The 22,278-nt window shown below is 42.9% G+C and overlaps 1 pseudogene; it reads left to right on the forward strand.

Annotated features, from left to right (window-relative positions):
- Nucleotides 1-4,292: 4,292 nt before the first annotated feature.
- Nucleotides 4,293-12,300, forward strand: LOC100998671 (annotated as a pseudogene).
- Nucleotides 12,301-22,278: the final 9,978 nt, after the last annotated feature.

The raw sequence follows: 22,278 nt of genomic DNA on the forward strand, positions 1-22,278 counted from the left end.
GAGTAAAGGCTGAAAGGAGTTAAGACTTTGGGGATTATTAGGAAGTCATGATTGTATTTTGAAAAATGAGAAGGATATGCGATTTGGAATGGCCAGGGGCAAAATGATATAGTTTGGGTGTGTGTTCCCACCAAAATCTCATATTGCAATACAATTTTTAATGTTGGAGGTGGGTTAAGTGGGGAGGTGATTGAATCATGAGGACAGGATTTCCGCGAACTGTTTGGTATCATTTCCTTTGGTGACATCCTCACAATAGTAAGTTTTCATGAGAGCTGGTCATTTAAAAGTGTGTAGAACTCCCCACCTCTGGCCCTCTCACTTACCATGTGATGTGCAAACACCAGATTTATCTTTCGCCTTGATTGTCAGCTGTCAGAGGCTTCCCCAGAAGCAGAAGCCAGTGCTATGCTTTCTGTACAGTCTGTAGAACTATGAGCCAGTAAAACCTCTTTTCTTTATAAATTACCCAGTCTCAGATTATTTCTTTATAACAGTGCGACAGTGGCCTAATATATCTACCAAAGAACTATTAGAACTAATAAATTGAGTAAATTTGCAGATTACAAAATCAACATATACAAATCAGTAGGATTTCTATCTGCCAACAGTCAACAAACTGAAAAAGAATTCAAAAAAGTAATCCTATTTGCAATAGCCACAAATAAAATGTGTGGGAATTAACCAAAGAATTGAAAGTTCTCAACAATTAAAACTAAAAAACACTGATAAAAGAAATGAAAGAGGATACAAAAAATGAGAAGATATTTCCATGTTCACAGATTGGAAGAATCAGTATTTTTAAAATGTCCATATAATCCAAAGCAATCTATAGATTTCATGCCATCCCTATCAGTATTTTTAAAATGTCCATACAATCCAAACCAATCTATAGATTTCATGCCATCCCTATCAAAATAACAATGGCATTCCTCACAGAAATAGAAAAAGAATTCTGAAATTTATATGGAACCACAAAACACCATAATAGCCAAAGCTATGCTGAGTAAATAAAACAAAACTGGAGGAATCCCATTACCTGGCTTCAAATTATACTACTGAGCTACAGTAATTAAAACATCATGACACTAGCATAAAAACAGACATAAAGACAATTTCAATGGACTAGAGAACCCAGAAACAAACCCAAACACCTACAGTAAACTTTTCAACAAAAGAGCCAAGAACATACAATGAAAAATAAGACAGTTTCTTCATACAAATAGGGCTGGAAAAACTGGCAAGCCATAGGCAGAAGAATGAAACTAGAACCCTATTTCTTGCCACATAAAAAAAAAATGAAATTAAAATAGATTAAAGACTTAAACCTAACACCTCAAACTATCAAACTTTTACAAGAAAACACTGGGAAAGCCCTCTAGGGCACTGGTTTGGGCAAACGTTTCTTAAATAATGCCCCATAAGCACAGACAACCAAAGCAAACATGGACAAATGGGATTACAGCAAGTCAGAAAGCTTTTTTTTTTTTTTTAACAGTGAAGGAAACAATCAACAAAGTGAAGAGAAAACCCAAAAAATGGGAGAAAATATTTGTAAATTACTCATCTGAAAAGGGATTAATAGCTACATGATATGGTTAGGCTTTGTGTCCCCACTCAAATCTCATATTGACCCCTCTACCCCTCTGGCTGGCTGACCTCTTACTGGGGAGAGATTTATTGACTCAGGTGTCCAAGCCATGGTGACCTTCATAGATCATAAAGCAGAGAAAGTGTTACTTTTGTTCCTGACCCCTCAGGGGAAAAAAATAAGTTAAGAATGAGCTATCACATTTACCACCTGAGGTGTTGTCTCAAGTAAATTCTGAGGTTTGGGCCACGCTGGCTCTGGGAAATGCACTAACACCTCCCCCATTCAAGTCCAACTTCAGCCTAGTGCTCCTTGACATCAGAAGAGACAGTACACTTTAAGGCAAGAAGCATGAGGGGCAATTCAACCCCTCATTGCCAAATTCTTGCCATATGACTTATTAAGGCCATGAGAGTCTCCTTATAATACTCCCATGTTACCAGATTAAAAGCCTAATGGCAAGTACAGATTTGTCAGAAATCTTAGAGGATTAATAAATGCAGTTGTTGTCTCCATACACCTCATTGTCCCCAGTCCTTACCCAAATCCCAGGGAGGTGAAAACTGGTTTACATTCTTAGATCTGAAAGATGCATTTTTCTGCATCTCAAGGCGTCCAGATTCACAATATGTTTGCCTTTGAATAGACTGATCCAGATACTCATTCAGCCTCAAAACGCACCTGGACAGTCCTCTCTGAAGGGTTCTGGGGTAGCCCCCACTTATTTGAAAATGCTCTAGCTAAGGACTTAAGAAATCTACACTGCAAAGGGGCACAATTATTCAGTATGTAGATGACTTGGTCATTGCTAGCCCAACTAAAGAAGACTTGGATAATAATACTGTTAAACTGATAAATTTCCTGGGAACTAGGAGATATAGGGTATCGCATACAGGGCTCAGATTTTTACTCAAAGACTCAAATACTTGGAATCTGTCTTAACCCCTGGAACTGATCAACATCCCTAGAAGGAAAAAAAAGTCTTTTAGTCATCCAGGAGTCCCAGTCCAACAAATGACTGTGGACATTTTTAGGGGATGGCTGGGTACCGCTGCTTATGGGTGCCCAGATCTGGACATGTAGCCAAGCCTTTATATAATACACTAAAAGGGAAAGATTTAGAGATTCTTGAACGTAATGAGAACTGCAAGCAAACCTTCAACACTCTCAAAGAGAAATTGGGCTCTGCTATAGCCTTGGGAGTCCCCAAGTTGGATGAACCATTTTTTCTTTATGTGGCCAAAAAGCAAGGCATAGGCCTTGGGTAATCTTGTCCCCAAACTGGGGAACATTCCAAGGCCAGCAGCCTCCTTTTCTAAGCAGATAGACCAGGTGGCCTCAGAGGGGCCTGGATGTCTTAGAGCTGTTGCTGCTACAACTTTCCTAGTAGGCAAAGCTAATAAACTAACATCAGGATAGCCCCTAAAGGTTTTGGACCCCACACCAAGGGAAGGTGGTCCTAGAAGCTAAAGGGCACCAGTGGATAATAGGGGAACATTTATTAAAGTATCAGGCCTTACTGCTAGACACTCCAGACATAACCCTTAAAGTCCGCCAAACCATAAACCCAGCTGCTTATCTGCCAGAGTCCATAGGTGCTCCCAGCCTGGCATACAGGTTGTATTAGTCTGTTCTCATGCTGCTAATAAAGGCTTACCTGAGGCTGGGTAATTTATAAAGGAAAGAGGTTTAATTGACTCACAGTTTCACATGGCTGGGGAGGCCTCACAATCATGGCGGAAGGCAAATGGGGAGCAAAGTCACATCTCTTACATGGCAGCAGGTACAAGAGTTTGTGTAGGGAAACTCCCCTTTATAAAACCATCAGCTGTAATCCCAGCACTCTGGGAGGCCGAGGAGGGTGGGTCACCTGAAGTCAAGAGTTCAAGACCAGCCTGGCCAACATGGTGAAACCCTGTCTCCACTGAAAATACAAAAATTAGCTAGGCATGGTGGTGGGCGCCTGTAATCCCAGCTACTCGGGGGGCTAAGACAGGAGAATTACTTGAACCCAGGAGACAGATTGCATTAAGCTGAGATGGCACCACTGCACTCCAGCCTGGGCAACAGAGCAAGATTGTGTCTCAAAAAAGCAAAACAAAGCAAAACAAAAAAACCCATAGGCTCTCATGAGGCTTATTCACTGTCATGAGGCCAGCATGGGAAAGACCCACCCCCGATTCAATGACCTCCCACTGGGTCCCCCCCACAACGCATGGGGATTACGGGAGCTACAACCGAACATAAGATTTGACTGGGGACACGGCCAAACCATGTCACAGGTTATGAAACAAAGTTATTCTAGCAGGCCAGACTGAAGAGAGATAAGCCCCTTGACCATCCCAAGGAAGAGTGGTTAACAGATGCAAGTTGTTTTATGCATCAGGGAAACAGGAGCGCTAGATATGCTATCATTAGTCAGCACAAGAGAATCAAGGCACAAACCTTGCTGGCCTCTACGTCAGCTCAAAAAGCTGAGTTAATTGAACTTACTAGAGCCCTGCAGTTGGGAAGGGATTTAAAAGTTAACATTCACACTGATTCCAAGTGTGATATTTTAGCGTTTCATGCTTATGCTGCAATTTGGAATGGGTAGGGACTCCTGACCACCGAGGGCTTTTCCAGACAATATCACTCAGGTTTTGAGTTTGTTAGAATGCTGCTTTGCTGTCAAAAAAAAAAAAAAAAAAAGACTACAATTCACTGCAGGTGACATCAAAAGAGAGACTGACCATGTAAAAGGAAATGCTCTCACAGATGCGGCAGCCAAGGCCACTGTACTGAAAGGGGCAATGAAGCTGATGGGCACGCTGGTCAGCACACATAGAGCTGGGCCAGAATTCTCTGAAGAACTAAGCTGGGCCAGGGATTGCAGTTTAGTCCAGGACCCCTCTGGCTGGCTGGCTGATGGTAATAAATTACTAATGCCGAGTACCAATCACAGGAAAGTAATTCACCACTTTCATGATGCTTTTCACCCTAGAAGGATTCTTTGTTTCAGTGAATATCTCATTCGTTTGTGGGGATAAATCTTTTCAAGACACTAAAACAGATGACTCAGCCCTGTAAGCTCTGTGCCTGAAACAACCCAAACAGCCAGCAATTTTCTACTCCTCCAGTTAAACCTGTCCAATACTGAGGAACCTAGCCAGGTGAGGACTGGCAACTCTAATTTACTCACTACCCTTTCTGCAGGGGATTCAAATATTTGCTAATGCTTACTGATACCTTCACTGGTTAATCGAGGCATTCCCCACCCTATCTGAAAAGTGTTTACTGGAAGAAATAATTCCTCAGTTTGGATCATCTAAAAGCCTGCAAAGTGACAGTGGCCCATCTTTCACAGCAGGTGTATCCCAACACCTATCCTCAGCTTTAGGAATCCAATATCACCTTCACTGTGCGTGGAGACCACGGCCCTCTGGACAGGTGAAAGTACTAGTCATACTCTAAAGACTCTAGCTAAGTCAGAGGCCTGACTATCCCTAACACCCATAGCTTACTGCAGGTTTGAACTGCTCCAAAGGAAAACTTATATAAGTCCTGTTGAGTCACATGGAAGGCCTTTTCTAACCACAGATCTAATAGATGAAAGGATTCATCAATTACAAAATACGTCCTCAGTCTAGGACAGGTGCGAAGGCAATCTGTGAATATGGAAACACGAGGCTTCCCTTCCCACAGGGGAGGAAAATTCAGTTTCAGCTCGGCTAGGGATGTAGTCTTACTAAAGATGTGGGAGGAAGTTCTCCAGCTGACCCGCTTTCCCCAGCCTGGAAAGGACCAGGGCAAGGTCACCTGAGCTCTCCAACAGACATTAAACGCCAAGGGATTCACAGGTGTGTGGAAGTAAAGCTGTTGCTTATTCTGGGAGCCCAACCCGAGGCTGGGGGAGGTGGGCACGGAGCTATTTCAGTGTTGGTGGAACGCAGGCCCTATCATTGCGCTCCTCCTCCTCGCGTTTCTCCTGCTACCCTAGTCCCGCCTTGGCCATGAGGGAGATGGTGCTCACGCAGGCCGGGCAGTGCGGGAACCAAATCGGCGTCAAGGTTGGCGCGGGGGTGGCGGGCGGGGGCCTTGAGGGCCCAGTGCGGGCCTGCCCGGTGGCTGCGGAAGCTGCTGGCAGTGGCGGGGCGGCGCCCCTGCATTGCCACCCTGGGCTCCCTGCCCCGGACCCGGTGGAGCTGGGAGGCTGGCCTGGTGGCCAGGGCGGACCCCCAGGGACCCAGTGGCCTGGGGAGGGGGTGGGAGAGGGGCTGGGGAGCCTCCAGCTCTCTGTCCTGACTCAGCCCTGGCCTGTCTGGCCCTCGTGTCTCTCGCAGTTCTGGGAGGTGATCTCTGATGAACATGCCATCGACTCCGCTGGCACCTACCACGGGGACAGGGACCTGCTGCTGTAGTGTATCAACGTGCGAGGCCAGCGGTGAGACCCCAGTCCTTCCCCCACTGCCCTCCTGGGCACAGTGGCCCTCCCCTCGCTGATGCCCTTCTGCCCCCCTCAGGTGGCAGGTAAGTGCCTCGCGCTGTGCTAGTTGATCTGGAGCCGGGCACCCTGAACTCTGTGCGCTCCGGGCCCTTCAGGCAGGACAACTTCATTTTCGGTGAGTTGTGGGTAGAGACTGGGGTGTGGCTCCTTAGCCAGGGCAGCTCAAAGTCAAGGAGTGCCCCCAAGGTCATGGCTGTGGGAACTGTGGAGCCAGGGCCCCTCAACACCTTCCTGTCCTCTGAGTCCTCAATCTCCCTCTCCTCAACGGGCTTTGGGAGCAAGGCCCAGGTGTCTGCCCGAAGAGAGGAGCTGCTGATGTAATCTCCCTGCAGGGAGCTGAGTGGGGGCCGTGGCTGCTGCTTTCCTTGGGAATGGGCAGGAGCCACCTGCAGCCAGGTCTGTTGTTAGGCTGTCTCAGGTTTGGCTCCTGACTTAATTTCTTTCCTTCTTTTTTTTATTTTTTATTTTTTATTATACTTTAAGTTCTGGGATACATGTGCAGAACGTGCAGGTTTGTTACATTGGTACACATGTGCCATGGTGGTTTACTGCACTCATCAACCCGTTGTCTACATTAGGTATTTCTCCTAATGCTGTCTCTTCCCTCTTCCCCCACCCCCTGACAAGCCCCTGTGCCTTATGTTCCCCTCCCTGTGTCCATGTGTTCTCATTGTTCAACTCCCACTTATGAGTGAGAACATGCAGTGTTTGGTTTTCTGTTCTTGTGTTTGCTGAGCATGGTTTTCAGCTTCATGTCCCTGCAAAGGATATGAACTCATCGTTTTTTATGGCTGCATAGTATTCCGTGGTGTATATGTGCCACATTCTTTATCCAGTCTATCACTGATGGGCATTTGGGTTGGTTCTAAGTCTTTGCTATTGTGAACAGTGCCGCAATAAACATGTGTGCATGTGTTTATATAGAATGGTTTATAATCTTTGGGTATATACCCAGTAATGGGATTGCTGGGTCAAATGGTATTTTCTGGTTCTAGATCCTTGAGGAATTGCCACACTGTCATTCACAATGGTTGAACTAATTCACACTCCCAACAACAGTGTAAAAGTGTTACTATTTCTCCACATCCTCTCCAGCACCTGTTGTTTCCTGACTTTTTAATGATTGCCATTCTAACTGGCGTGAGATATCTCATTGTGGTTTTGATTTGCATTTCTCTGACCAGCGATGATCATTTTTTCATGTTTGTTGGCTGCATAAATGTCTTGAAGTGTCTGTTCATATTCTTTACCCACTTTTTGATGGGGTTGTTTTTTTCTTGTAAACTTAAGTTCTTTGTAGGTTCTGGATATTAGCCCTTTGTCAGATGGATAGATTGTAAAAATGTTCTCCCATTTTGTAGGTTGTCTGCTCACTCTGACAGTTTCTTCTGTGCAGCAGCTCTTTAGTTTAATCAGATCCCATTTGTCAGTTTTGGCTTTTGTTCCTATTGCTTTTGGTGCTTTACTGGCTTAATTTCTGACAGGGGTGCTGCTGTCCTGTAACTTTGGGGGAGGGGGTCCACCTGCTCCATGTGTACGGTGAATGGTGCTTTCACCTCACGCATGACACTTGGCCTTTTTTGCATTGTGGCAGTGACCACTGCTGAGCATATACCTGGCCGTCGAGTGACTGGCTATACTGTCTTACAGGTCAGAGTGTGGCCGGGAACAACTGGGCCACGGGGTACTATCCAGAAAGTGAGCAGCTGATGGAGTCAGGGATGGACACTGAGGCGGGAGGCTGAGAGCTGTCACTGCCTGCAGGGTTTCCAGCTGGCCCACTCCCTGGGTGGGGGATGGGTTCCCTTCTGCTCAGTAAGATGCAGGGAGTACCCAGATAGGATCATAAACACATTCAGCGTCCTGCCCTCGCCCAAGGTGTCAGACAGCGTAGTGGGGCCCTACAAATGCCATCCTCTCAATCCACCAGCTTATAGAAAATGCACATGGAACCTTTTGTATTGATAACAAAGCACTGTACAATATTTGTTCCAGAACCCTACAACTGCCCACACCCACCTATGGTGACTTGAATCACCTGGTACCTGCTACCATGAGTGGGGTCACCACATGCCTGCGCTTCCCAGGCCAGCTGAATGCTGACCTGCACAAGCTGGCCAAGAACATGGTCCCATTTCCCCGGCTGCTCTTCTTCATGCCTAGCTTTGCTCCACTGACCAACTGGGGCAGCCGGCAGTTACCAGGCCCTGACTGTGGTTGAACTTATCCAGCAGATGTTTGATGCTAAGACTGTGATGGCTGCCTGTGACCCCCGTCATGGCTGCTACCTAACGGTGGCTGCCATTTTCAGAGGTAGCATGTCCATGAAGGAAGTAGATGAACAGATGCTCAATCTTCAAAAGAACAGCAGCCACTGTGCTCATCGGCTCCCTCACAATGTACAAACAGCCGCCTGTGACACCCCACCCAAGGGGCTAGAAATATCAGCCACTGGTATTAGCACCAACACAGTCATCCGGGAGCTGTTCAAGCGTATTATGGAGAAGTTCACAGTAATGTGTAGGTGCAAGGCCTTTCTCCACTGGTATACATACGAGGGTATGGATGAGACGGAATTTACCGAGGCCGAGAGCAACGTGAACAATCTTATGGCAGAGTACCAGCAGTGCCAGGACACCACGCCGAGGAGGAGGAGTTCAAGGAGTCTGCTGAGGAGGAGGTGGCCTAGAAGCTTCTCTTCTGGGTAAAGGGGGGAAGCACTGTGGATTCTTTAGTGTGTTCTGATAGCCATGTGTCACTACGCAATTTTTCTTTGTGTCTTTATATCTCCTCCTGTTGAACTTTAAAGCATTTTCATAGTATGTGATTTTACCTGATAAAGCATCCTTACGGCATCTGGTTTCACCTCCTACTTCTTTTCTATTGGCCCTCTGGGTGCCGCTGCCAGATGGGCAGAGTGGTCCTGCAAGGCTGCAGCTGTCTTGGGCTTATCACATGCCCAGGAACAAGCATTCCAGTGGCTCCAGGAGGGGTCAGCATGGGCTGTGGACATGGCAGGAAGGCTTCACGTGAACCTGAGGCTGCCCTGGGCTTTGGGCAGCTATGTGGTAGGAAACCTGTTCCTGAAGGCGAGCCTTGGCTTATCCCATGTACCGAACTTCCAGGGGACCAGTTGGCCCTCTGTTTCTGGAACTTTAGAAGTGGTCAGTGAGCCCAGACAATGTCCTCAACGTCCCACCTTAGGGTAGGAATGTGGCCAGACAGCTGGCCCTGAGCCGGCAACGAAGAGTGAGCAAGTAGGGCCCCAGGCACCCCTCACCATGATGGCCTGTGTGTGCCCGTGTGGCCTCATTCTCTTAATGAGGTGGGCATGGGGTATCTGGCAGGGACTAGAGGGCAGGAATCAAGCCCACTGTGTACTCACAGGCACTGAATGCCATGGAGAAGGGGATGAAGCCCTGGAGGCCACAGATGCAGTTGCTGGGGCTGTGTGTTCGGGGCAGTCTCTCTCCAAAGGCACAGGTGGGGTTTCTGGGCAGGACCTGAGGAGACGGGCAGGTGCTCACAAGTGCTGTTTCCCCCAGATCGCAACCAGTGAGGAGAAAAATGCCCAGTGGAGGTCTGACCTGCCCCAGTCTGGAGGGCCGATGCTCTCTGGAAAGCTGGCTACTGACACTGTCTCTTGTCTCCCTGTCCCCCACTCCAAAATCTCAGGGCAAAAGTAACCCAAGACTGTCAGGATGAGACTGGTGAGGGCGGCACCTTTGGGGATAGACCCGTTAGCCCTGCAAAATCTCCTCCCCAGGCTTCTCAAGGAGCCTGGACTTCAAGGCCTGCTTTGGGGAAGCTGTCAAATAAGAGATGTGTGTGAGCTGGGTGCTGGGCACCACCATGACAGTGCTCGTCTACTTGGCTCTTGCAGAACTCATCCATGGCCTGTGTGATGTTCTCTTGGTAATTCCCCCCACCCCCATCACACAAAGATGAAGCCAGCATAGCCTGGGGATGGGCAGACATTATGGGTTCCACCCCAGGTCCCCTGGGCCTATCCACCTGCCTCTGGTGTGTCAGGGAAAACGGGTGAGGCTCCTTTTTGTTCTCTGAATGTTTGCAATGGCCCATTGGGCCAAACGGGAACAGGCAGGCAGGGGAGTACCTCACCTTGAAGTAGCTCCTGGAAGCAGCTGGGAGGTGGGGGAGATTCCCCTCTACTCCCCCAACCTGTTCTCAGAACAGGAAAAGGGGCCTCTGTGACCGCCTTCCTCAGTGGCTGTCACCCTCTGAGGGGTGTCCTTGCCCAGCCCAGGTGTACACCTGCCTGACATGGCATTGCGTGGATCTGGTTGGGAAGGTTCACCTGCAGTGACCACTGGACTCTGCCCACACCTAGTGTCTCCACTCTCCCATGGGGCCCGATGTTCCCCCTCCAGTGGTACAGCCAGAGTGGCAGAGAGGGCAAGTCACTGCTGTGGTTCCCACCTGGGTCTGAGTGGGGGTCAGGCTTGGCATCCATGTATTTCCCAATTACTTGGTTCCATCTGGGGGCTTCATGGACAGTGATGATCTTCCAGGCCTCTTTTTCATATGCCAGCTGCAGGCCCGTGCTTCCCAAGTTTCTGGAGTCCCCCTTGCAGCCTGGCAAGCATGGCAGGTAGTGGGGGAAGGACACTCAGCCTGCAGGCAGCAGAACCTGTCTGGGTATGTTCTCTGCCCCTGGTGGCCCCTGGTTGTTGACCACCTTGGGTGAGAGTCGGCTTACAATCTCAACATTCTTATAGGACTTCAGGACTGTATAGACAGGGACCCAGGAGGGAGCAGGGGCTGGGACTGGCAGCTAACCAGTAAGTGGGGGTCACAGGGCTCAGTTTGGTCCCAGCAGGGATTTCAGGGAGGCTTGGATTTGCTGAAGGCCTTGGACAAGCTTGGGCTTGGATATAGGAGCAACATGGAGCAGGGGCCCTTATGCACGCTGGAGTCTTTGAGTAGAACACCCTGGTGCGTCTATAGGTGTTCCCCACCCGGAGCGCAGCTATGGGTAGAAGCTGGTATAGCTGTGGAGGGAAGAGGAGGAGGTGGCAGGATGAGTCTCCAGGGCAGCCCCAGCAGCCAGGCAGGGCCTCTGCAAATGAGACACAGATCCAGCCTGTGGCCGCTTAGCAGCTGTTTGGCCGGCTGCAGATCACCTGACCTCTGCTCACCGGGACGTGGGGGTTGCAGTAGCACTTACCTTCTGGGACTTCTGCGGCTTCAAGAGGCAGCACACACCACAGGCTGAGAATGCACCTGACTCAGGCAAGCTTCTCCAACAGTACCACATCAGATTAACATCCAACCTGTAGAGGACACCATCAAATCTCCCCATCCCTCATTCCAACTGTAAGAAAAGGGAGTGTCTGTCCTGGGGGAGTAAGCACAGGTATGTTTATCCAGTGGGCACATGGCCCAGGTTGGGGAAAGGTCCTTGGATACATGCTGGTTTCACCAGGAATCTGGGGTGGGTTTGGCCAGGACCCCTGTGTGCCAGGAGGCCAGTAGCCCCCTGCATGGGACAGGACTGGGAGGTGAGTGGGAGGGCTGAGCTTTGAAGGGAGTCATTAGTTGGCCTCATGGGAAGTGGTGCAGGTGGTTGTTGGTGGTTCAGTCTTGCAGGGCCTGTGTGATCACCCAAGGAGTACAAATTGCCTGTTTAAAAAAAAATTGCCAAAACGGATGCAAGCTCATCAGTTGAAAAGGTGAGTAATGCTGACAGTCGGCTTCACCTGCCCCTTCCCTAGAAGTAACTGGTGTTCAGAGGTGGATTTGGTTCGTTCCCAGCCTTTCCCTTTTGCATGTAGCTGTGTGCATGTACTTAGGTGTGTGCACACACATGTTCCCTGGAGGGGTAACTTCTTTTATTTGGGAGGATAACTAGTGAGGCAGCCTGGCATTTGCTTATTTTGTCTTTTAAGCGTGGAGCGCTCTATGAAAAGGGCATCGGGTACTTCCTAGCTGGCCTCTGCCAGCTATTTGGCTGTCCCGTTTCTGCCCTTCACAGGCATGGTGGCCACCTGCTGTGACATTCAGCAGCCTTGTTTGCAGCTAGTATGATGAGATGAGTGGATCAGATACCTTATAAAATGGAAAAGCACACAGCATGCAGAGAAAGGATAAACAACCATGTGTGTACTGCTCTGCTAAAGTCCACATCACATGACTCCGATGACAAACCTTTTGTCACCTAACATTTGGGCTCTGAGAAAGGGCATTTATGTTTTACTTTTACTTTTTTTTTTTTTTTTTGAGATGGAGTCTCACTTTGTTGCCCAGGCTGGAGTGCAGTAGTGCGATCTCGGCTCACTTCAACCTCCGCCTCCTGGGTTCAAGCGATTCTCCTGCCTCAGCCTCCCGAGTAGCTGGGACTATAGGCGCCTGCCACCATGCCCAGCTAATTTTTTGTATTTTTAGTCAAGACAGGGTTTCACTATGTTAGCCAGGATGGTCTCGATCTCCTGACCTCATCATTCACCCTCCTCAGCCTCCCAAAGTGTTGGGATTACAGGCGTGAGCCACCGCGCCTGGCCTTACTTTTTATTTATAACAGAGTTAGAAGAAATACTACCATGCTTTCTATTCCATTATCCTCAACTTGCACTGTACCCCCTCTACTATACCTACCTCAGGGAGAAACAGGAGCTGGCCTGGTTAATGACAACCTGGAATTATTTGAGCCAGGTCACTGTGTAAAGGTAACACTGATTCTGTCGTCTTGTGGATCACTTGTTCGGCTCAGATATTTCATGGCTCCCTGTATACAGGGGGATGTGTTACCCTCCTAGCCTGCTTTCTTGGTTTGATACATGCCTGAGAGCATGTGAGAGCACTTACGGTCTAGGCTCATGGCGGACTGTTCTGCCACCCCCATCTCATCGCTCCAGGTCAGCCTGCATGCACGCCTTCCTCCATCTGGTTCAAGAGTAGGGGATGGGAGGTCTCACACTGACCTCAAGTTTGTGACATTTTCCACCTCTGCTTTCCCAGACAGCCTCTGCTGCAGGGCTTGTGAGGTGCCATGGAGATTTATGAAGTCCATATTTTCTTATGTGGGTGTTTTATTCCCCCTCCAGGGCTCTAATTTATAAATGTTAGAGGTACTCCAAACCCCTAACATGTAAACATCTAAGCCTGGTCCTTTTTTGGTGGTAGAATATACATATCGTAAAATTTACCATTTTAACTATGTTTAAATGTACAGTTCAGCGGCATCCAGTATATTCACAGTGTTGTACAACCATTCCCTTTATCCATATCTACAACTTCTTTATCATCCTAAACTGGAACACCATACCCGTGACGAAGTCATTGAATAGAAGACTGATGCATTTGACTCCATAAAAATGAAAACTTTCTATGACAGAAAAATCCCTCAAAGTCAAAAGTCAACAGACAGGGGAAATAGATCTGCAACATACATGACAAAAAGCTAATTTGGGTAATATATATATAAAATATAATATATTATCTATAATATAATATATAGATAATATATAATAGATATTATATAATATATATAACATAATATATAGTGGTAAAATATATAATATATACTATTATACAGTATTATATATAATATGTAATATATATTACATATAGTATATAATATACTATATACACTGTATATAATTATACACATTATATACTGTATATAATTATATACAGTATACAGTGTATGCATATATACTGTATAATTTATATGTGTATATAATTTATTACATATATACTGTATTATATACTGTATGTAATTTATTACATATATACCATATTATATATACATATATACTGTATAATTACTGTATACACATTATATACTGTATAACTATATACAGTATATAATATACAGCATATTGTATATAATATATACAGTATATTGTGTATAATATATATAAAGCTATCCTAAATTATTAAAAGACCAGAAACCAAATTGAAAAATGGACAAAGGATGTAAAGAAACAGTTCAAAGAAAAATGTAGATTTTAAAATATTTGCTTTTTTTAATATTGTGGTAAAACATGTGTAACAGAAAACTTACCATTTTAACCATTTTGAGGTGTACAATTCAGTGGCATTAAGTACAAATACATTGTTTTGCAACTATCACCACTTTCCATTTCCAAACCCGTTTTATCCCAAAGTGAAACTCTGTATCCGTGGAACAATAGCTCCCCAAAGTTTCGCTTCCCCCCATTCCCTGGCAACCACCATCCTACTTTTTGTGTCTATGAATTTAACTGCTCTAGCTACGTCATAAAAATGGCAGCGTATGGTATTTGCTTTTTTTGTGTCTGGCTTATTGTACTTAATCTTTTCAAAGTTTATCTGTGTTGTAGGATGTATTAGAATTTCTTTTCTTTTTAACACTGAATATCATTGTGTGTATTGACCATATTTGCTTACCCATTCATTCATCTGTGGATGGACATTTGGGCTTTTTCTACCCTTTGGCTATTGTGAATGCTGCTATAAACATGGGTATCTGTGCAAATTCCCACTTTTAATTCTTTTGGGTATATACCCACAAGTGGAATTACTGGATTGTATGCTGATTACTGTTCTCCACAGTGGCTGTGCCGTCTTACTTTCCCACCAGCAGTGTGCAAGAGTTCTGACTTCTCCACATCCAGCATTTGCTGTTTTCTGGGCTTTTGTTGTTTGTTCTGGTTTGTGGTTGGTTTTTTTGATGGAAGCCATACTTATATGTGTCGGTTGGTATTGCATTGTGGTTTTGATTTGCATTTTCATGATTAGTGATGCTGAGCACTTTATCCTGTGCTTAGTGGTCATTTGCATATCTTCTGTAAAGGAATGTATATTTTAAAAGCTTTGCTTATGTTTAAATTTGATTATTTTGTTGTCGTTGCTGAGGCCTTTATATAGCCTGGATATTGATTACTTATCAGATATATAATGTGTGGATATTTTCTCCCCCTCTCTGAATATTGTATTTCAGTCTATTGATTGTATCCTCAGACACATAAAAGTTTTTAACTTTGGTGAAGTTTTTAATGTATTTTCGTTGTTCGTCATTGTGCATTCACTGTCATATCCAAGAAATTATTGCCAGAATTCTATGTTATGAAACTTTTGCCCTATGTTTTCTTCTAAGGGTTTTATAGTTTTAGCTCTTACAATTAGATGTTTGGTCCATTTTGAATAAAGTTTTTTATATGGTGTAAAGTAAGGGTCCAACTTCATTATTTTCCATGTGAATATCTATTTTTTTTCTAACACTATTTAAAAAATGCTGTCCTTTCCCCATTGAATAGTGTTGGCTCCTTTGTTAAATATCATGACCATAATTTTTGGTTCTTTATTTCTGTTGCATTGGTCTTTATGTCTGTCTCTATGCTGGTACAACATTGTTTTGGGTACTGAAGCATTGCAGTAAGTTTGAAACCAGGAGGTCTTAGTCCTCTAACTGTTCATTTTTTTTTTTTTTTTTGAGATGGAGTCTCTCTCTGTCGCCCAGGCTGGAGTGCAGTGGCCAGATCTCAGCTCACTGCAAGCTCCGCCTCCCGGGTTCACGCCATTCTCCTGCGTCAGCCTCCCGAGTAGCTGGGACTACAGGCGCCCGCCACCGCGCCCGGCTAGTTTTTTGTACTTTTTAGGAGAGACGGGGTTTCACCGTATTAACCAGGATGGTCTCGATCTCCTGACCTCGTGATCCGCCCGTCTCGGCCTCCCAAAGTGCTGGGATTACAGGCTTGAGCCACCGCGCCCGGCCGCATTTTTAAGATTGATTTGGCTACTTGGGTTTTTTTTTGAGACTTCATCTGTATTTTAGAATAGGTTTTTCTATTTTTGCAAATACTGGGATTTTTATAGGGATTTTATTGAATCCGTAGATGACTATAGATAACAATGGCATCTTGACAAGGTTTTATCTTCAGTCCATAAACACATGATGTCTTTTCATTTATTTGTGTCATGTTTAATATCTTTCTGCAATGTTTATAGTTTTCACCGTACAGGTTTTTCATTTCCTTGATTAAGTTGGTTTCTAAGTATTCTTTTGATGCTATCATAAATGATACTGTTTTCTTGATTTCTTCTTCAGATAGTTTATAGAAATACAACTATTTTTTGTATATTGATTTTGTATCCCACAGCTTTGCTGAATTTTATTTATTGCATCTGACAGTTTATTTCACATAAACTAAGTTTTTTTTTTTTTTTTTTTTGAGATGGAGTCTCGTCTTGTTACCCAGGCTGGAGACCAGTCGTGTGATCTCGGTTTCCTGTAACCTCCGCTTCCCAGGTTCAAATGATTCTCTTGCCTTGGCCTCCCGAGTAGCTAGGATTACAGGCGCCTGCTACCATGCGCAGCTATTTTTTGTATTTTTAGTAGAGATGGGGTTTCATCATGTTGACCAGGCTGGTCTCAAACTCCTGACCTTGTGATCCGCCCGCCTTGGCCTCCCAAAATGCTGGGGTTACAGGCGTGAGCCACCACACCCGGCCAAGATTTTTAATATATAAGATTTATGTCATCTGCAAATAGATAATTTTACTTTTTAAAAAATTGGAATATCTTTTATTCTTTTACTTGCCTTATCTTTATAACTAACTAGAACCTTCAGGACTGTATTAAATAGAAGTGGCAAAAGCAGGCATCCGTGTTTTAGCTCTTAGGGTAAAAGCTTGCGGTTTTTCACCATAATGTTAGCTGTCTTGTTGTTATTGTTTTTTTTTTTTTAATATAACATATTATGTTAAGGTGTTTTCTTTCTTTTTATAGTTTATAAGTATCTTTTATCATGAACATGGGTTAAATTTTGACAAGTGCTTTTTCTTTAAGATGATCACAGATTTTTTTCTTAATGTGGTATTACACTGATTTTCATGTGTTGCAGTGTGCTTTTATTTCAGGAGTCAATTATACTCATTCATGGTGTATAATCTTTTTAATGTGCTGCTAAATTTGAATTGCTGGTATCTTGTTGAGGATTTTTACATCAGCATTTGTAAGGGATGTTTGTTGGTAGTTTTCTTATGGTGTCTTTGGCTTGGTGTCAGAGTACTGGCTTCATGGAATGTTAGAAAATATTACCCCCTCTTCAACATTCTGAAGGAGTTGGAGGAAAACTGGTGTTAATTCTGCTTTACACATTGGGTAGAATTCAACAGTGAAGCCATCTGGCCCAGGGCTCTTCTTTGTTGCTGGGTTTTTGGTTACTGATGAATCTTCTTGCTGACTCTCCTTGCTCAATAGGTTTATTCAGCTTTTCTGATTCAGTCTTAGTAGGTGTTTTGTTTCTAGGAATTTGTTCATTTTTATTTAGGTTATTCAATTTTTTTGGTGTACAGTTCTTTATGGTACTCTTACATCCTTTTTTAACTGTAAATTTAGTAGTAATGTACCCATTTTGTTTCTGAGTTAGTAATTTGAGTATCCTCCTTTGTTGTCAATCTAGTTAAAGATTTGTCAGTTTTGTTGATGTTTTTCAGAGAACAAACTCGGTTTTGTTGATTTTTTTTTAAATACTGTTTTTCTATTCTCTTATTTCACTTATTTCCACTGCTATCTTTATTTTTTCTCTTGTGCTAACTTTTAGTTGTTCTGTCTTTTCCCCTCTGTTTTTAGTTCCTTAGGTGTAAAGTTAAGTTACTGATTTGATATCTTATTTTTTAATCATTTATAGCTATAAATGATTTTCTTATAGTACAGCTTTTGATGTATCTCTTAACTTTTGGTACTTCATATTTTTAATTTGTCTCTAGATATTTTCTATTTTCTCTTGCGATTTCTTCTTTTATGCAACCTTGAGTGTTTAATACCTGTATTTTTGGACCTAAAATGTGTAGCCTACAGAATTTTCCTGATTTGTTACAATTTCATTTGTTGTAAGTTTTTATTTCAGAATTAAATGTGTGTATCACATGGAGATTCCTGGTCCACATACATAAGCCTCTACATAAATATTATTTTGAAGCATTTAACCTTTTAATATTCCAAATGTCTAAAAGAAATTGAGATTTGGGTTTCTGGGATGAAATCGTGGTAGTTGACTGAGAAATGCTTAAAAATTAGACAAAACTTTAAGTTAAATTTTACCTTCAACATTCAACCTGAATGAGTTGCCCTGTATTGCTGTTAATAAAAAATAAGTCTTATAAAAGCAAACTTCAGAGAATGTTCCTCCCACCCTGCAGTTGACATCTCAATTAAAAGCTGCACAAAATCTTTATGGCCTTCTGCACTTATTACTTTAGAATTCCAACTTTTTCTAGTTAAAAATTTTCTAAACAGAATCCTGTGTATTTAAAAGACAAATGAGTTTTTAGTTGAAATGCTTAAGCAGCTTTGGAGAAGTTAAAACACTTGTGCTTATTCTTGCCTTAACTAGTTTCTTTAACATAACTACATTTTAAGAGTTTGATTTAATATTAAATTCCTCTAAACTTTGGTTAAGAAGCAGAAAGCATTACATGAGATGCTTGTTGACATATGCTTTCAAGGAATCTCTTTTAAAAATGTTAAAGGTGGAACTATTTAACATAAAATTAAATCTTTATGTGTTTGCATTATTTGAAAAATTGTGTCTCACAGCTTTTTAAATGCCCAAGTATGATACATATTTTCCCTTTGTAATATGAGGATAAATAATTGTAGTTACCATGAGCTAACTACATGCCACATGACATGGTAAACTTTTTCTGCATATTTATCTCCTAATCTTCAGAATTGTCTAATAAGTTTGGCAGTTTTATTATCTTCATTTTTATAACCATTCTTGATTCATTAGTCTCATCATTTTTCTGTTCTTGATACTTTACGTATGTTTATGTTTGTTCATGTGCTTTTATTTCTAATAAGAAACATTTAGAAATTAGAAAACTGAGATTTTTATAGTGGAATAAATTGTCCATGGGACACTCAGCTATAAGATGCAGAGCCAGGATTAAAACTGGTGCCTATCTGATTCTAAAACCTACAATGGTAACTACTATAATTGCAGAAAAACTTACTTGACCATTCTCCATGAATTAACTTATCTGTCTCTTTCTCCTCTCACTCTTCATTTTTTTCTTTTCTTTCTTTCTTTTTTTTTTTGAGACAGAGTCTTGCTTTGTCACCCAGGCTGTAGTGCAGTGGCACCATCTCAGCTCACTGCAAGCTCCGCCTCCCGGGTTTAAGCGATTCTCCTGCCTCAGCCTCCCGAGTAGCTGGGACTACAGGCATCTGCCACCACGCCCGGCTAACTTTTTGTATTTTTTAGTAGAGACGGGGTTTCACAGTGTTAGCCAGGATGGTCTCGATCTCCTGACCTCATGATCCACCTGCCTCAGCCTTCCAAAGTGCTGGGATTATAGGCGTGAGCCACTGCGCCTGGCCATCATTTTTTCTTAGTACTCATTACTACTTGGGGGGTGTGTGTAGCTTTTTTTTTTTTTTTTTTTTTTTTTAATAGAGATGGGGTCTTGCCGTGATAATCATGCATGTATATTTTTAACTTGCTGTCTCTCTTGCTCTTTTGTTCACTGTTCTCCTGAAAGAGTTAAGGCATTTGTATGTGGTTTGTAGGTATTGGTTGATACTTGAATGAATGAATGTAATTAGTGTATTCTGTATACTATCAGGGCGCATATTATTAAAGATGTGATAAATTTCATGATTTCCTCTCTCTATGTTGTTGTTCCTATATTGCAGCAGTCCCCAATCTTCTCGGCACCAGGGATTGGTTTCATGGAAGACAACCTTTCCATGAACCGGGCAGGGGGATGGTTTCAGGATGATTCAAGTACATTACATTTATTGCATACTTTATTTCTATTATTATTGCATTGTAATATATAATGAAATAATTATACAACTCACTATAATGTAGAATCAGTGGGAGCCCTGAGCTCGTTTTCCTGTGAGTAGACAGTTCCATCGGGGGTGATGGGAGACAGTGACACCCAAAATGTAGTGTTTATGTCCAGTCTACTCCCTAATCTTATTTTGGTTGCTGTCACTGCAAAAAACGCTGTTTCACAAAGACAGGATGTTGGAAATGGAAGCAGGTGTTTCAATGATACTATTGACAAGGAAATGTCAGTGCTCCTATGGAGAACAGAAATGGCTTCACTGTCCTTAAGTTTTACATAATAACATTTGCTATTATTGGTCCTTCTCTGTGTTCTTTTTTTCCCCCCGATATCTCTTCTCTCTTCTTCCTCCTCTTAAATGGTACATATAATCCTGTTCTTTTATTTCTAAATTTGTAAATGCTTTTCAATGCCTGCAGGTCTTTACTGATACCTCTACAATCCTTTAACTCCAATTCCATTTCAGTAGCTAAGCTGCCTATCTGGAATTTCCATTGGTTGTTATACTTACCACAAGGTTGATAAATCTGAAATTCGGTGCTATAGATAATTTTCTTGCGGTAGTCTAAAAATATGTTCAAAATTATTTGAAACTCAAAAAGCATGAGGGATCTTCAAAAAGTACATGGGAAATGCATATTTTTGCATAGATTTCAAAAATATTTTGCACTCGTACTAACTTGTTATAACATGTCTGAACAGGATCTAATTTGAGGAATTATAATAAGAAAACTAAAACATCAATTTGAAAAGAGGTCCCATTAGAGGAACATGAATTCTGCTAAAATTAAAGCTAGAATAAACATCAAATTTATGGCGATTTGGGGTGAAAGAATCGTAAAATCACTGATTCTTTGACAAGTTTATGAGGACAATGCCCCCCAACATTTGCAAGTTTACAAATGAGTCACTCATTTGAAGAAGGGATAATAAGATATTGAAGATAAAGCCTGCAGTGGCAGACAATTCACATTAATTCACCAGAAGAAAAAAAATCAATCTTGTTCATGCCCTGCTTTAGAAATGACAACAGCATAAACAGCCAACACCATAGCCATCTCAATTGGTTAAATTTACACAATTTTGAAAAATTTTCCACTCAATAGATTTGAAAATTCTTGTTCCCAGGTCAGTTGCAGACAAGAGCAGAGCTTTCAACTGAAATTTTACATAAGTGGAATCAAGATCTTGAAGCATCTCTTCAAATAATTGTAAGAGGAGGTCAAACACAGCTGTTCCAGTGAAATCTTCGACAAAACACAGTCAAAGCGATGACTATGAAGAGGTGAAAGTGGTCTAGTCACAGCAAAAGGTGACTGGTTTAGAACAAAGCTCATAGCAACAGTGTCTTAGGATGCTCAAGGCATTTTGCTTGTTGACTTTCCAGAGGGTCCAAAACAAAAAACCCCAGTAACAGGTGTTATGAGAGTATTTTGAGAAAGTTAGCCAAAGCTTTAGAAGAAAAGCTTCCAGGAAACTTCACCAGAGAATTCTTCTCTGCCACAACAATGTTCCTTCTCATTTCTCTCATCAAAAAAAAAAAAAAAAAAAGACAATTTTGCCAGAGTTTCAATGGGAAATTATTAAGCATCCATCTTTTAGCCCTGATTTGGCTGCCACTAACTTTTTTCTTTCCTGATTTTTAAAAAACTTGAAAGGACACCCATTTTTCTTCAGTTAATAATGTAAAAAAGACTGTCTTGACATGGTGAAATTCCCAGGACCTTAGTTTTTGTAGGGCCGGTATTATTGCTTATAAAAGTGTCTGCAACTTGATGAAGCTTATGTTGAGAAATAAAGTCTCTATATTTTTGTGTTTTATTTTCATATTTCACAAACTTATTGAAGTCTTTTCATAGACCCTAATTCTCTTCTTCTTGAAAGTATATCCAGCTTAATCATCCTTTCTGGTGAATAGAATATGTTGGAAATGACCATGTATGACTTCTGAGTCTCGGTCATAAAAGATTTTACCACTCACGCTTTGCTTTTTCCGAAGTCACTCATTCTGGAAGAAACCAGTAACTATTTGGTGAGAACAATCAACACAGGCATATTCATAGTATACTACAACCTTCAACCCCTGGGCTCAAGTGACCCTCCAGCCTCAGCGTCCTGAGTAGCTGGGACGACAGGTGCATGCCACCACGTTTGGCTCTATGCTTCTTAACTTAGACCCATCCTACCAGTGCTTCTAGTGTCCTAACATTTGCTGGGTTCCACTTAAGTGGCCTATGAGGATTTGCATTCTTGGTTTTCCTGAGCCTTATTTGAGTTGGACAGAAGCGAGAGGGAAGGGGACAAAAGACAGCAAAGAGGCCAGAGAGTCTCTCTCTGCACATGTCCCTAGTCCCCCGACACCCCACTTTCATAGGAAAGAAAAGGGAGCAGGGCA

This window comes from Papio anubis, chromosome 1 (genome assembly GCF_008728515.1).
Source record: "Papio anubis isolate 15944 chromosome 1, Panubis1.0, whole genome shotgun sequence".
In the NCBI taxonomy this organism is placed as follows: Eukaryota; Metazoa; Chordata; class Mammalia; order Primates; family Cercopithecidae; genus Papio; species Papio anubis.